The sequence below is a fragment of the Microcaecilia unicolor genome, chromosome 9 (assembly GCF_901765095.1).
Source record: "Microcaecilia unicolor chromosome 9, aMicUni1.1, whole genome shotgun sequence".
NCBI lineage: Eukaryota > Metazoa > Chordata > Amphibia > Gymnophiona > Siphonopidae > Microcaecilia > Microcaecilia unicolor.
In genome coordinates this window covers 104,676,370-104,691,847 of record NC_044039.1, presented here as the reverse complement: position 1 = coordinate 104,691,847, position 15,478 = coordinate 104,676,370, and the positions used below count along the sequence as shown (strand labels likewise).

At 39.9% G+C, this 15,478-nt stretch overlaps 1 protein-coding gene and 1 pseudogene across 2 annotated transcripts in view; both read right to left on the bottom strand.

The window, feature by feature from the left end:
* Nucleotides 1-15,478, bottom strand: part of SCFD1 (sec1 family domain containing 1) — a 304,030-nt gene that overhangs the window by 92,862 nt on the left and 195,690 nt on the right. The window lies entirely within an intron of this gene.
* Nucleotides 10,247-11,020, bottom strand: LOC115477660 (annotated as a pseudogene).

Sequence of the window (15,478 nt, the reverse complement as noted above, 5' to 3'; positions counted from 1 at the left end):
AAAACAAACCAAATTATATTATATGCTTCTGTAACGAATTCATTCTTAGAGACCAGAATTATTACTACAACAACAACAATTATTAACAAAGGATTATTGCATTCAAAAAAGTTATTGCTTTTAGGACAAGTTATTGCTTTAGAAAAAAATTATTATATCAGAAAAAACATTATTAAATCAGAAAAAACAACTCCACTGAGTATATGTATTGAGTCCCCTGGGTTCAATAGTGTCCAATGTGAAAATCCAAAAGGTCTCTCGTTGTAAAATCTTCCTGTTTAGATCGCCTCCTCTATCGGAGGGGATCACTTGTTCAATCACCATGCAATTCAAATCTTCAATGGTGTGTTTTTCGGATACCCAATGTTGAACCATGGGTGCTCCAAAATTTTGAGCTTGGATCCGTGAACGGTGTTCAATGAGTCTGTCATGTAAAGACCTAGTTGATTTGCCAATATAATATTTCTCGCAGGGACATTTGATGTAATAAATGATGCCCACTGACCGACATGTAGTTCTATGCTTTAATGTGTATGTCCTATCGTTGCAGACAAAATCCGAGCCTTCGATGGTTGTAGGGCATGTTTTGCAACGGGGTTTCATGCACTTGAAGTGTCCTGGAGTAACTGTATTTTCAGTAGGAACAGTGGGTGGAACTGCGGGGCTTAAAATTTCTTTAAGATTTTTAGAGCGCGAGAATGCAGTCCTAATGTTGAAATTGGCAAACACTGGATGTGCTTTGATGATGTCCCAATGGCGTCGGATAATGGCCGCCGTCGCCTCACCGCCAGGAGTGTATCTTGTGACAAAAGTCATAATTTGTTCGTCACATTGTGTACGTGGTGTTGGTTGAAGTAACCACTCTCTATTGTTGTGTTTAGCCCTCGTATATGCTCTCTTTATTATTTTATGTGGATAGTTTCTCTGCGATAATTTAGCACCAAAGGTCTCTGAATGTGCTTTGTAATCAGCATCTGTAGTACAGATCCGTTTGAAACGGAGGAACTGGGAAAACGGAAGACTTTGTCTTAAAGACTTGGGATGACAGCTTCCATATTCTAAAAAAGTGTTACGATCAGTACTCTTCACATAGACTTTCGTAGTAAATTGTCTCTCAAATAAAAATATCTCTACATCCAAAAAATGAATCGTAGATTCTGACCAAGTTAAGGTAAATTGAATCCTGGGGTGTCGTTGATTCAACCAACTGTGAAAAGACTGTAATTGTTCTACAGTGCCATGCCAAATGACGAATATATCGTCAATATATCTTCTCCATGTCCCTAACTCATCTTTATAAGGGAAAATGGTCAACCATTTGTCTTCAAACTGTGCCATGAATAAATTGGCAAGCGTGGGAGCGAATGTCGCTCCCATAGCTACTCCAGATTTTTGTTTGTACAAAACGTCTTGAAAGCAAAAAAAGTTGTTATATAGTGCTATTTCTGCTAGTTTACATATGAAGTCAGTGGGGACCTGATGAGGACTAGGACGATTTTTCAAGGTTTCCCCAATGACTTCCAACAATTCATTTTGAGGTATCATGGTGTATAAAGATTTTATATCAAAGGTTGGCATTATAATGGGGGTATCAGGTAACTTGATATTCTGTAGGATGTTCAAAAAGTGTGTCGTATCTTTGATATATGTAGAAGTTGTTACGAAACGGGGACCTGTCGGGGTTCAGAGAGCACCTACCCGCTCAAGTTAAGTGCTACATAAACTTTGTTTGCTCATCTTTAAGCATAGAGGATTCTTAACTTGGTCAGAATCTACGATTCATTTTTTGGATGTAGAGATATTTTTATTTGAGAGACAATTTACTACGAAAGTCTATGTGAAGAGTACTGATCGTAACACTTTTTTAGAATATGGAAGCTGTCATCCCAAGTCTTTAAGACAAAGTCTTCCGTTTTCCCAGTTCCTCCGTTTCAAACGGATCTGTACTACAGATGCTGATTACAAAGCACATTCAGAGACCTTTGGTGCTAAATTATCGCAGAGAAACTATCCACATAAAATAATAAAGAGAGCATATACGAGGGCTAAACACAACAATAGAGAGTGGTTACTTCAACCAACACCACGTACACAATGTGACGAACAAATTATGACTTTTGTCACAAGATACACTCCTGGCGGTGAGGCGACGGCGGCCATTATCCGACGCCATTGGGACATCATCAAAGCACATCCAGTGTTTGCCAATTTCAACATTAGGACTGCATTCTCGCGCTCTAAAAATCTTAAAGAACTTTTAAGCCCCGCAGTTCCACCCACTGTTCCTACTGAAAATACAGTTACTCCAGGACACTTCAAGTGCATGAAACCCCGTTGCAAAACATGCCCTACAACCATCGAAGGCTCGGATTTTGTCTGCAACGATAGGACATACACATTAAAGCATAGAACTACATGTCGGTCAGTGGGCATCATTTATTACATCAAATGTCCCTGCGAGAAATATTATATTGGCAAATCAACTAGGTCTTTACATGACAGACTCATTGAACACCGTTCACGGATCCAAGCTCAAAATTTTGGAGCACCCATGGTTCAACATTGGGTATCCGAAAAACACACCATTGAAGATTTGAATTGCATGGTGATTGAACAAGTGATCCCCTCCGATAGAGGAGGCGATCTAAACAGGAAGATTTTACAACGAGAGACCTTTTGGATTTTCACATTGGACACTATTGAACCCAGGGGACTCAATACATATACTCAGTGGAGTTGTTTTTTCTGATTTAATAATGTTTTTTCTGATATAATAATTTTTTTCTAAAGCAATAACTTGTCCTAAAAGCAATAACTTTTTTGAATGCAATAATCCTTTGTTAATAATTGTTGTTGTTGTAGTAATAATTCTGGTCTCTAAGAATGAATTCGTTACAGATGCATATAATATAATTTGGTTTGTTTTCAGAATTTTTTTGACCACATTTAAGCCACTCATAGTCTTGTCATTAATCTTTGGCATAGATAGAAGTCTTTGGTGCAGACTGTTTTCTCGAAGCCGTGTTGGATGACGTCATTCAACCAGCTGGCGCGGCTGTTCATTAATAAAAGGCCGCCGCCGCCATTTTGAGTCAGGCAGAGAGGTTTTGCACATGCATTTGAGGCGGTTACCGGGTAAGCCAACAGCGTTTTAGATAAATAAATGAATGCAAGTATTGTTAGTATATAAGTAGTTACTAGATGTATATCTTTTTCTTCTGCACTTAGAATTGGTGACTCCCCCTTGACAAAGTTGTTACGAAACGGGGACCTGTCGGGGTTCAGAGAGCACCTACCCGCTCAAGTTAAGTGCTACATAAACTTTGTTTGCTCATCTTTAAGCATAGAGATACGAATTTAAACATAAATAAGTGAATAGAGAAGGTTGGTGGAGGTGTAGTCAATGATTAGAACATACACACGAGCAATACACCCAGTTATTGGGTGAAGAAACATTATTTTGTGTCGTGTGATAAATATGAGACCACTCCACTTTTGACAATCGAAAAAGCAAGTACAAAACACACTTGCATTCACGTGTGTTTGAATATTTTGTTATATATTTTAAACTCGACAGAGTTAAGGCACAGTTTTGTTTTGACTATCCTAGAAATAAGCAGTGGATTTTCCCAAGTCCATCTTAATAATGACTTACAGTAAATATTCTGTGGTTTTTGGAGAGCGCACACTTTCCTACTACTACAACTTATTTCTAAAGCGCTACTAGACATACGCAGCGCTGTACACGAACATGAAGAGACAGTCCCTGCTCGACAGAGCTTACAATCTAATTAGGACAGACAAACAGGACAAATAAGAGATAAGGGAATATTAAAGTGAGAATGATAAAATAAGGGTTCTGAACAAATGAATAAGGGTTAAGAGTTAAAAGCAGCATCAAAAATCAAAAATCTAAGCTTTTAGCTTAGATTTGAAGACGGCCAGAGATGGAGCTTGACGTACCGGCTCAGAAAGTCTATTCCAGGCATATGGTGCAGCAAGATAAAAGGAACGGAGTCTGAAGTTAGCAGTGGAGGAGAAGGGTGCAGATAAGAGAGGTTTACCCAGTGAACGGAGTTCCCGGGGAGGAATGTAGGGAGAGATGAGAGTGGAGAGGTACTGAGGAGCTGCAGAGTGAATGCATTTATAGGTCAATAAGAGGAGTTTGAACTGTATGCGGAAACGGATAGAAAGCCAGTGAAGTGACTTGAGGAGAGGGCTAATATGAGCATAACGACACTGGCAGAATATTAGTCGTGCAGCAGAATTTTGAACAGATTGAAGAGGAGAGAGATGGCTAAGTGGGAGACCTGTGAGAAGCAAGTTGCAATAGTCTAAGCGAGAGGTGATAAGAGTGTGGATGAGGGTTCTGGAAGGGTGCTCAGAAAGGAAAGAGCGAATATTGGTGATATTACAGAGAAAGAAACAACAGGTTTTAGCAGTCTGCTGAATATGTACAGAGAAGGAGAGGGAGGAGTCGAAGATGACCCCAAGTTTACGAGCTGATGAGACAGGAAGGATGAGAGTGTTAACTACAGAAATAGAGAATGGGGGAGGAGGAGAGGATGGTTCAGGGGGAAAGATAAAAAGCTCAGTCTTGGTCATGTTTAGTTTCAGATGGCGCTGAGACATCCAGGCAGCAATGTCAGACGGGCAGGCTGATACTTTGGCCTGGAGTTCGGCTGAGATTTCTGGTGTGGAGTGGTAGACCTGGGAGTCATCAGCGTAAAGATGATACTGAAAACCATGAGATGAGATTAGAGTACCAAGAGAAGAAGTAAAGATGGAGAAAAGAAGAGGTCCCAGGACAGATCCCTGAGGTACACCAACTGACAGTGGGATAGAAGTAGAGGAGCATCCACTAGAGTATACACTAAAGGTACGCTGGGAGAGATAAGAAGAAAACCAGGAAAGAACAGAGCCCTGAAATCCAAGTGAAGGCAGCATATCAAGAAGTAGGCTTTGATCAACAGTGTCAAAAGCAGCAGACAGATCGAGAAGGATGAGGATAGAATAGAGACCTTTGGATCTGGCCAGGAACAGATCATTGGAGACTTTAGCAAGCGTTGTTTCAGTTGAATGAAGGGGGCGAAAGCCAGATTGAAGTGGATCAAGAATAGCTTGAGATGATAGAAAGTCAAGGCAACAGCTGTGAACAGCACGTTCAAGTATCTTGGATAGGAAAGGGAGGAGGGAGATGGGGCAATAGTTGGAATGACAGGTAGGGTCCAATGAAGTTTTTTTTAAGGAGTGGTGTGACTACGGCATGTTTGAAGGCATCAGGAATAGTCACAGTGGACAGTGAAAGATTGAGGATATGACAGTGAAAGATGAAAGGGATTCCACCATAAGCATACCAGTTAGAATGGAATATGGGCCCCTTCTCTACAGTCCACTTCACCAATCATTAGGCTACTCCAGGGTCCTGATTCCTGCTATAACAGAAATGTCCATTATATCTGCTGCTGTCATACAGCCTGGTATATGCTGTCACTTTCACCTCTTAGGGGGATGGGAGGGGAATGACCACTGGGGGATTGGGGGGGGGGGGGTCATACCTTCATCCCTCCAAGGTCATTTGGTTAGACACCTATTTAGCACTTAGTCATTATTAAAACAGGTCTAAACAAAAATATCCTATCTTTTTGCCCAGATGTTTTGTCCATGTTCCATTATCGCTGAAAAATATCCAAATCATAAGCCCACCCCAGTCCCACCCAAAACCTCTTGTGATTTAGACGAACTGCAAAGAAAAACGTCCCAAGCCTGAGTTTCGAAAATAACAATTTGGATGTTTTTCCGAGAAAAATGTCAATCTGCCACTTTGCTGTCTTTAAGACATTCTTCTGTTTTTGAGAATGAGCCCCATTGTTTGCAAAAGAGTATTGTCTTTGTGGACGTTTTGGAAGTAATATGAGTTTGGAACATGTCACACATTGACTGAGGTTTGCATACCCACAGATATGTACATTTTTCACATTATGCCCTGGAGAAATGAAAATGGCAGTTTAAAGGAGATTTTTACAAACGTTAAATAAATTAAAAAAAAAAAAATCCTAGAAAATGTGTTTGCATATATACACAGAGAAATAATTCAGTTGGTCATAACTCTGAAATAATGGATATGCTAGAATGGAGCACCCAAACAGGTCTCATTTGTAGTTTGCTTACCACTGGCTTCACCTGATTCTAAGAAAATAATTCTGCAGCTGCTATCATTTGAAACACCATTCTGATCTCTCTAAACCCTCCTATAGGAAAGATACCTTAGTGCAAATGAAGTTTTTTTTTTCTTAGAAGCTACAAGTTTTTAGAATCTTTAAGAATATTTATTAGACTTTATGAAAGGTCTCATTCCATACACTATGTACCGGTTCTTTCATGGTGTTTAAGAATAAATACTGAAGTATGGGGGTCTTTTACTAAAGCTTAGCTTGAATTATCTGCAGCAGGGCCCATTTTATTCCTATGGGCCCTGCTACAGATAACTCAAACTAAGCTTTAGTAAAAGACCCCCTATAATTCTTAACTACTTGCCAATGTCTTGGTCTCAGTGAACTGGTTTTATAGATGACAAGGTAGTTTTGATCTTAACTCCAGTGCTCCCTTGGTATGACAGCACTACATATAAATGAGCAACCGTGATAATGTACTTTTTAAACTTACGACCCCCTATTCTTATTGCAGGGGCAGTGTCAAATTTGATATACTTTAAGTAGAAAGAAATATTCACAAAAAGGATATACAAAGTAAGGCATGATTACCATCTACCCTCTCCCACAAAAGCAAGAAAATAGAAGAGTCATTTCCTGATGAAAAGCCCTTTGTACAGTCTGAATTCAAGCTTGCATTTGAAATGGGGATGCCAAAGAACAAAGTGGAGAACAAACAAAGGATTCTTTGGTATCCCTTTACAAAAACCAAAACTTCCAGTGAATTGTTTCAATGATTTACCGAGTCTGGATCTGTTGGGAAACAGTAATCATAACATGATCAAATTGAGCTATCTTGGAGTGAAGTCATTAAGGAAATCTACTGTAGCAGCATTTAATTTTCGAAAGGGCAACTATGACAAAATGAGGAACACGGTTAAAAAGAAACTAAAAACATGGACTGCAAAGGTTAGGATTTAAATCGGGCGTGGACGTTATTTAAAAATACCACCACGAAAGCCCAGACTAGATGTATTCCACGTGGAAAGAAGAGCAAATGACAGCCAGCAAGTTTAAAAGGTGAAGTGAAAGAGGCTATTAGAGCCAAAAGAACATCCTTCAATGAATGAAAAAAGGAAATTAAGTTAAGAAAATAAGAAGCAACATAAGCAGTGTCAAGCTAGTTGCAAAGCACTGATAAAGAACGCTAAAAGAGAATATAAAGAAAACCTTGCCGCGGAGACAAAAACTCATAGTAACACCTTTTTCAGGTACATCAGAAGCAGAAAGCCTATGAGGGAATCCGTGGGACTGTTAGATCATAAAGGAGGAAAATGACCATTCAGGGAGGACAAGGCTGTAGCGGAGAGACTGAATGAATTTTCTGCTTTGTTCTTTAAGGAACACTATTTTGCTTTGTGCTTTGGGAACTTAAAGATTGGGGTTTAAACGAGGAATTGTAGGTTAGTGATAGGCAAAATAAATATATAAAAAGCAAATTTTATCCACTAATCTCCATAGTCATTTCCACTTAGTTTTAAAAACTTTGCACCACAGCATTAACAGATAGAATCTAGCAGGCACTGCAGGATTTAGGGGAGAAGGATAGTGATAGGAGTGTACTACCGTCCGCCTGGCCAGGATGAACAGACGGATGCAGAAATGTTAAAGGAAATTAGGGACGCAACCAAACTGGGCAACACAATAATAATGGGTGATTTCAATTATCCCGATATTGACTGGGTAAATGTAACATCGGGGCACGCTAGGGAAGTAAAATTCCTTGATGAAATCAAGGACAGCTTTATGGAGCAGCTGGTACAGGAGACAACGAGAGAAGGAAAAATTCTAGACCTAGTCCTTAGTGGAGCGCATGATCTGGTGCGGGAGCCACTTGATAATAGTGATCACAATATGATCGGATTTGATATTAGCTTTGAAGTAAGTATACATAGGAAATCAAATACGTTAGCATTTAACTTTAAAAAAGGAGACTATGATAAAATGAGAAGAACTGTGAAAAAAAAAACTTAGAGGAGCGGCTGTGAGGGTCAAAAATTTACATCAGGCATGGATGTTGTTCAAAAACACCATCCTGGAAGCCCAGGCCAAATATATTCAGTGTATTAAAAAAGGAGGACGGAAGACCAAACGACAGCCAGCGTGGTTAAAAAGTGAGGTGAAGAAAGCTATTAGAGCTAAAAGAAAATCCTTCAGAAAACGGAAGAAGGACCCGACTGAAAATAATAAGAAACAGCATAAAGAATGTCATGATGGTCCCACTAGCCAATGCCTTATCCACCCAAGGCCTTAATCCATTTATTTATGCTGATGACGTTACACTATACATCTCCTACAAATATGATTTAGCAGAAATCACCAATAAAATCAAGCTCAGCTTAATCATCATGAACTCATGGGCAAATGCATTCCAACTAAAACGCAATACAGAAAAAACACATTGTCTCATCATCTCATCCCAATACAACACATACAAACCCACAAACATTAACACCCCAGGCTACACCTTCCCTATCTCAGACAGCCTGAAAATTCTCAGAGTAACAAATGACTGAAACCTCTCACTAGAGACCCAAGCTAAAGTCACCATAAAGAAAATGTTTCTCTCAATGTGGTAACTAAAATGTGTGAAACCATTCTTCCCGAGGGAAATATTTCGCAACCTGGTACAGTCAATGGTACTAAGCCATGCAGACTACTGTAAAGGAATCTATGCAGGATGCAAAGAACAAATTATAAAGAAACTTCAGATCACCCAAAACACAGCAGCAAGGCTTATATTTGGAAAAACGCGTTTTAACAGCGCCAAACCACTTCGAGAAAAAATGCACTGGCTTCCGATTAAGGAATGTATCACTTTCAAAATCTGCACAACAGTTCATAATATCATTTACGGCGAGGCACCGGGATGCATGACAGATCTCATTGACCTGCCACTCAGAAACACCATAAAATCAGCACGATCATACCTAAACCTCTACTACCCAAGCAGCAAAGGACTCAAATACAAAACCACTTATGCATCCAGCTTTTCCTACCTGAGCGCACAACTGTGGAATGCACTACCAAAAGCAGTAAAAACTACACTTGACCACTTGAACTTCAGGAAAACATTAAAAACAGATCTGTTCAGAAGGGCATACCCCACCGACACAACATAAAAAACCTGGACATTTGCGACACAACGTAACCAAAGACCGTAATGGACATATCCTAACTCTTCCTGTCCCTTTTTTTTTTTTTTAAGTTCTCCCCAATTGTCTTTACCACACATGTACATAGGCGATCGGTGGCCCAACTGTTTGGGGAGGCTAAAGGGGGCGGGGTTGGAGGTGGAGCTTAAATCCATAATTGTCTGATAACACACAGAAAAAATAAATAAAAGTAAGTCACAATACCTTTTATTAAATTTAGATATTAGATATGTATCATATGTAAAAAAATAAAGTGGTTGCTCAAAGCATATACTAACCACAATCGCTCAACTGCAAAACACTATGCACAACTTTGTGCAAAAACACACTCAGAACCTTACTATACCATAAATATTACACTGGGCAGAACCTAATATACCAATATACCACCCATACGGAAAATGCAGACCATCAACAATATGAAACAAGGGATCACAATATCATGATACGTGTAGAGGCACAAAATACCCTAATTCATGTTTAATGTGGGATAAAATGCCATAAATAAGTAAATAAATATAAACTTTTAATGTTGAGCACCTAATTCTAAAAGTGGACATATTCCAAACACTATAATGAAAATAAAATAATCTTTTCTACCTTTGTTGTCTGGTGACTTTGTTTTTCTGATCATGCTGGCCCAGTATCCGATTCTGCTGCTATCTGTCCTCTTAACTCCGTTTTCAGGGCTTCCTTTCCATTTATTTCTTTAATTTCCGCCTTTCTTTTTCATTTTTTGCCCTACATCCGTAAGTAAAAGCTGGTCCTCCGCAGACTTGACTGTCCAGTGGATCCAGCTTCTGCCTATTTTCTTCCTCCATGTGCAGTTTTAAGAACTTAAAGCCGATCAGACCAAACGCCCCTTAATCTGCTTACAACTTACTTGTGGTACATTTGGTTTTTAGGAACAAGTTTCTCAGGTAGCCCCTCTTCATTATTATACTGCTCTATGGGTTCCACAGTCACAGGGCATGGAAACGTAGTTAATAATAAGGACCCATCAGCACTTCTGTCCAATGCCTTCCTGGCAGCAGGTCTCCCAGAAAACTAGATAATGCCTTTCCCAGTGGTCCTTCCTCTGTCATCCACAATCACCACAGCTCTCTCCACTTGGCCAAACATCGAGAAGGCTTCCTCTAGAAGCTCATTGGATACAATGGTGAGGGCAGCACTATGGCAGGCAAAGCGCACACGTAGCTGCTTCCCACGTATAGGCAGGTTATCAAGTTCAGCCTTTGCAATCTCAGCCAGCGTGCGAGTTTCCAGCCTGATGAATCCAAACCCCTTATCCTTATGGATGAAGACTTCTCCTGGCTTGCCATATTTCTCAAACATTTTGCGTAGCTCCTCCTCATTGATGTATGAGGGCAGATTTCTTACAAAGAGGCGGCTGTGTTGTGTATAGGTCTTCTCTCCTGGTTTTCAAAAGTTTGTCAGATCAATGGTGAGACCTTCATTGACGCTCTCAATAGAGGTCTGCTGCCCATTGGAAGGGGAGTGAGGCTCCATCTCCTCCTGCTCCTGGTGTTGTTGGTGTTGCTGGTGCTACTTCCTTGGAGTATGGTTTTGCTGATCCATCCTGAAGCCCCTGTTGCCCTGCATCATCATCTTCTCTCTGTCCCATCTGTCGTCTCGGCTCTGCATCGCTCCCCCACCCCTTGGCCGCGTCTCGTCTCTGTCTCCGAGCCGACCTTTCATCTTCTCTCTCGGCTGCGTCTGGTGCACCTTGAACCGGATGGAACCTTCCTTCCATGTCTCGCGACGATTTTCAACCGGATAGAACCTTTCCTCAACGGCTCGCGCCCTCCCACGCAACACAGCGACCAGGCCCGGACTCATGGTTCTGCCCTCGCGGAAACAGGAAATACGATGGGGGAGCTATGCGGGCAGCTGAGGGCAGACAGGAGATGATTGGCATTGCTACCTGGCTGGGGAGCGGGAAGCCTGCAGCTTGCGGGGTGGGGGCAGCAGTTGGGCTGCGGAGGCTTAGCCTCCCCAAGCCTCTTATTCCGGGCGCCTATGCACATGTACCTCATTCTACCATAATATCACCTTGATATTGTTCACACCTGGTATTTGTTCACACCGAAACCAGTTAATGCCGTAAGTAAGCCACATTGAGCCTGCAAAGAGGTGGGAAAATGTGGGATATAAATGCAACAAATTAAAAAAAAAAAAAGTCAAATGCAAAGTGCTGAAAAGGAAGGCTAAGAGGGAATTCGAAAAAAATATTGCGTTGGAGGCAAAAACACATAATAAAATTTTTTTTTATTAAAAGCAGGAAGCCGGCAAAAGAATCGGTTGGACCACCAGATGACCGAGGAGTAAAAGGGGCAATCAGGGAAGACAAAGCCGTAGCGAAGAGATTAAATGAGCTTGCGGAGCTATTGTTAGTAATATGTAATTTTACTAAATCCAGCATGGTGCCGGAAGATTGGAGGGTGGCCAATGTAACGCCGATTTTTTAAAAAGGTTCCAGAGGAGATCCGGGAAATTATACACCGATGAGTCTGACGTCGGTGCCGGGCAAAATGGTAGAGACTATTATTAAGAACAAAATTACAGAGCATATTCAAAAGCATGGATTAATGAGACAAAGTCAACATGGATTTAATGAAGGGAAATCTTGCCTCACCAATCTACTACATTTCTTTGAAGGGGTAAACAAACTTGTGGATAAAGATGAGCCGGTTGATATTGTGTATCTGGATTTCCATAAGGCGTTTGACAAAGTACCTCATGAAAGGCTCCAGAGGAAATTGGAGAGTCATGGGATAGGAGGTAGTGTTCTATTGTGGATTAAAAACTGGTTAAAAGATAGAAAACAGAGAGTAGGATTAAATGGTCAGTATTCTCAATGGAGAAGGGTAGTTAATGGGGTTCCCCAGGGGTCTGTGCTGGGACCGCAGCTTTTTAACATATTTATAAATGATCTAGAGATGGGAGTAACTAGTGAGGTAATTAAATATGCTGATGACACAAAGTTATTCAAAGTCGTTAAATTGCGGGAGGATTGTGAAAAATTACAAGAGGACCTTACAAGACTGGGCGTCTAAATGGCAGATGATGTTTAATGTGAGCAAGTGCAAAGTGATGCATGTGGGAAAGAGGAACCCGAATTATAGCTACGTCATGCAAGGTTCCACATTAGGAGTCACGGACCAAGAAAGGGATCTAGGTGTCGTCTTTGATGATACATTGAAACCTTCTGCTCAGTGTGCTGCTGTGGCTATGAATGCAAATAGAATATTAGGTATTATTAGGAAAGGAATGGAAAACAAAAATGAGGATGTTATCATGCCTTTGTATTGCTCCATGGTGCGAACACACCTCGAATATTGTGTTCAATTCTGGTCGCCGCATCTCAAAAAAGATATACTGGAATTAGAAAAGGTGCAGAGAAGGGCGACAAATATGATAAAAGGGGATGGGACGACTTCCCTATGAGGAAAGGCTAAAGTGGCTAGGGCTCTTCAGCTTGGAGAAAAGGCAGCTGAGGGGAGATATGATAGCGGTCTATAAAATAATGAGTGGAGTTGAACGGGTAGATGTGAAGCATCTGTTTACGCTTTCCAAAAATACTAGGACTATGGGGCATGCGATGAACCTACAATGTAGTAAATTTAAAACGAATCGGAGAAACTTTTTCTTCACTCAATGTGTAATTAAACTCTGGAATTCGTTGCCAGAGAATGTGGTAAAGGCGGTTAGCTTGGCGGCGTTTAAAAAAGGTTTGGACGGCTTCCTAAAGGAAAAGTCCATAAACCATTATTAAATGGACTTGGGGGGAAAATCCACTATTTCTGGGATAAGCAGTATAAAATGTTTTCTACTTTTTTGGGATCTTGCCAGGTACAGGATTGGCCACGGTTGGAAACGGGATGCTGGGCTTGATTGACCTTTGGTCTTTCCCAGTATGGCAATACTTATGTAGATCTACCTTTGTCACAAAAAAGCAAAAAAAGGAAAAAGTCCAGTCCTCATGAACACAAACACCAACAAAAAAGAATGAGGAAAGAAAAAGCGAGGAAATCAAAGCTGAGTGATAATAGAAAAATTATGCTTTATTCCAACGTGCTCTATGTGTACCATCAAAGGACTTGATACGGCTGTGTTTCGGCAAACTAGCCTTCAAGAAAAGCCCTTAACATACACAGTACACTAATTGTAGCAGTCACAAAGTTGGCAAATATAAATCACATCAAGCCGAGCAGTACAGGTCAAGCACAAGTGAGCAAACTGACTAACAGCATTCCACACTCTTATCTCGTATGGACCACACATTTGAAATAGATATCTGCCAAATTCTTATTCCGTGCAAATGATACCATGCATGGAACCTGATGAAATATGTCATGAGCACCCATCACTCCCCAGTGGCATTTAATATCTTTAGCCACCTTAGGAGAAAAATCAGTGTATTTTAAAATACAAACTAGTTCTTCAGTATCATCCTTCTGATTATTGGCTTGAAGCAATAAGTCTCTGTTATTAAACAAAGCACGCTTATATGCATTTTTTACTATCTTCCATGGATAACCTCTATTAATATATATTTTTAATAAGATCTTCCATTTATATGTAGCAGTAGAATCACAGATGCCCCTAAATCTCAAGAATTGTGAGGCTGGTAGACCTTTTTTTTTTGTGTGAGCCAGATGCATACTATTAAAAGTGAGTAAAGCGTTGCGGTCTGTAGGTTTAGAATACACCGTGGTTGAACTCCCCCGGCTCAATGCTATATGTACATTTAGAAATAATAATGTGATGTCATCTGCATAAATGAATATTTGAACCCTATTCTCTGAATAAATATCCAATGAACAAACAGAATGATAAATATTCAAAGAATATGCTTGAGAATAATCTGCATATATGAATTTCCAAGACAAGCAATTTTATTGCATGCATATTCATTGTGGATATCCTGAATCCTGAAAAACTGACTATGGAGTCCTCAAGAAAGGTTTCGAACAGACTGGAAAATAATGACCTATTTCCTCTAACTCTCAGATGTCTTATCAGAAAGCAAGAGTGTCATCCAAAAGATAAAATAGTGATAAAATCTTCAGAAAATAATAATAATAAAATTTACTTGTAGCCCATATTATCACAGCATCCTAAGCAGGGAACAAATTTACTTACTTAATAAAATAGCACAGTATAGATGTTACATCATAAAACATATCATCAGAAATAAAACAATCAGCAAAGATTTATGATCAACATCCTAAAGATTTTTCAGCACATCTCTTTTTCGTCCCCTATATATTTTTCTTATTTTAGATTGCCTGAGTTAGAAACAGGTCCTACTGAATGAAAATGTTTTCCAAGGCAAAGATGATGATGATAAATTATCCTGTCACCTCTCAGTCTCCAAAATGGACTCTGATCATAGCCATTAAATTTAAAACTGCCCAGGGAAAAACTGCTTAAAAAATATTAAAAAAAAAACCCAAAACTTAAATTTTGAGTAAAGAATAATAAAACTTTCAGAATTTGCAGTATTAATAATGTCTGCAGTTTTACACAGAAGAATTAGGTTTGACTCTTGGTAGGATAAAGGGGAAGGGTGCTTATAACAAATCATAAAAGTTAGGCAGTCCCCACCTTCACAGCTTTTGGGCTGGCTTTCACAAGTTCCTCTACAAAGGAAACGTTCTCTAACCCACTTCTATTGAGGACTAAACATGTTGTGAGAGCAAAAGAAGTAATTCTAATTAATTATGTTTCCAAATTCCAATTTATATTTTAATTAAACTTCTTATTAGCTGAGACAATAGTTACTTGCTGCTTTGTTGTTCTATATACAGTGGGGGAAATAAGTATTTGATCCCTTGCTGATTTTGTAAGTTTGCCCACTGACAAAGACATGAGCAGCCCATAATTGAAGGGTAGGTTATTGGTAACAGTGAGAGATAGCACATCACAAATTAAATCCGGAAAATCACATTGTGGAAAGTATATGAATTTATTTGCATTCTGCAGAGGGAAATAAGTATTTGATCCCCCACCAACCAGTAAGAGATCTGGCCCCTACAGACCAGGTAGATGCTCCAAATCAACTCGTTACCTGCATGACAGACAGCTGTCGGCAATGGTCACCTATAT